At 36.2% G+C, this 1614-nt stretch overlaps 1 protein-coding gene across 1 annotated transcript in view; it reads right to left on the bottom strand.

Moving 5' to 3' along the window:
• The window catches only part of USH2A (Usher syndrome 2A (autosomal recessive, mild)), a 301921-nt gene that overhangs the window by 1572 nt on the left and 298735 nt on the right, over positions 1-1614 (bottom strand). The gene's annotated exons all lie outside the window — the stretch shown is intronic.

The following is a 1614-nucleotide window of genomic DNA, read 5'->3' as shown; positions in this document are numbered from 1 at the left end:
TATGTAAAATGTGGTTCAAGTGGAGGTGTTTCTACTGAAACACTATTTTCTCTTTGAAATATATAAATAAGCTGTTTACTCAGATTTCTCAGAAGATTCACAAATGCAAAAAGAGACATGTATAAGTTATGTGTGATTCTATCAAAAGATTTGGTGAATATTTAACCCAAAATATTGTGACTAAATAGAATCTCCGACAAAGCGTGTAGACCCAGCGCAAAGTTTGTTCTTCCCTGATTTAACATGCCCTGAAATCGGGATTTCATTTCACAGCTCTGATCATTAGAATAGCCGTTCCTTACGGGATTGTGTCAACCCTGACGGACATAGTGGATGGAAAGAAATAGCAGTGACATCCTCTCAGTAGAATCGCTTAGTTTTTAAACCACTAACTTCCCATTACTTCTAACAACTGGAGACCATCTTGAAACTGCCACTGATTATCCATGCAGCCAATGGCATCGCTGCCAACTAGAGCCAAATGGAAATTACATTACATGCTTCTTTATCCTCCACAAAATAAGCAGAGCAACAGAAGTATTTTCGTACGAGTATTCCCACTCATTTCAGACAACCAGAAAAACAACATTTCTTAGATCTCAATTAGGAAGGAACTTTTTCAAAAACAATCCTCCTTTCTTTAAAGGGTTATAGAAGAACAAACAAGGGCTTTTCCACATTTATAATGTGTGAGCGATAACTAAGGAGGAATGGGGAGCAGGCATGCCTTTCAGGGTTACGTCTTCCAGGTTTCCACCCTTTACAGGTGGGTGTCGGTGAATGTGGTGTGTTCTTTGGTTACTGAGCTGAAGCCCTTGATGGCCTTCATCAGGTCCTCTTCATCCACATACTGCAAAATAAGCCCAGTCGTCATTGGTAACAATAGTTGCCATCAATGGTATTTTCTGTCAATTGATAGTTCTATCAATTTAATGTAAAAAGCACTCAGTGAGTATTAGAGGCTTCACATCCCATGCTCAACTCTGTAAGGTGTGGTTTAAATTTTCCTTATTGAAAGGATCACATCACATTATAGACTAATCAAAAAATGTATGTGATGTGAGTTTTATACTGTGCCACATCTTAACCTTGCTAAGCCTCAGTTTACTCATCTTTAAAGTAGAGAGTTTACACATACAATATATTTTTTTAAGATTTAGTTCAAAAAGCAGAAGAGCCAGAATGCAAGCTATTTATGTTTTGTTGCTTCCCTTTCTTGTATTTTGTATTAAATAGGGTTAGTAACGTATGTTATAATGAACAGTAAACTTGCCAAGTATTGGCACCTTCAAAAAGTTTTATTAAATCTCTTTGCACAATGCCCATTACTAGTACTGTAAAAAGTAAGCAAAAATGACATCAAAATATAATAGTTACAAATGGGAGCTCTACAGTGCAATGATGTTTTTAAGATTCCAATCCTATGAAAAGATTACTTACTAGCTGTGTGTGCTTGGGTAAATCACTAATCCCTCTAGGCCTCGGTACCTCTTGTAAAAATGAGGATGATAATAGCACCTACCTCCTAGGAGTTTGTGAAGATTAGGTGAAATAATTCATCTAAGCCCTCAATGTATTAACTTTCTTTTAACTGATTTTTTTTTTTTTTTTTTT

The sequence above is a fragment of the Propithecus coquereli genome, unplaced genomic scaffold (assembly GCF_000956105.1).
Source record: "Propithecus coquereli isolate 6110/MARCELLA unplaced genomic scaffold, Pcoq_1.0 Scaffold129, whole genome shotgun sequence".
NCBI classification, from domain to species: domain Eukaryota; kingdom Metazoa; phylum Chordata; class Mammalia; order Primates; family Indriidae; genus Propithecus; species Propithecus coquereli.
Note: the sequence above shows the minus strand (reverse complement) of the source record. Positions and strands in the feature narration are given on the sequence as shown.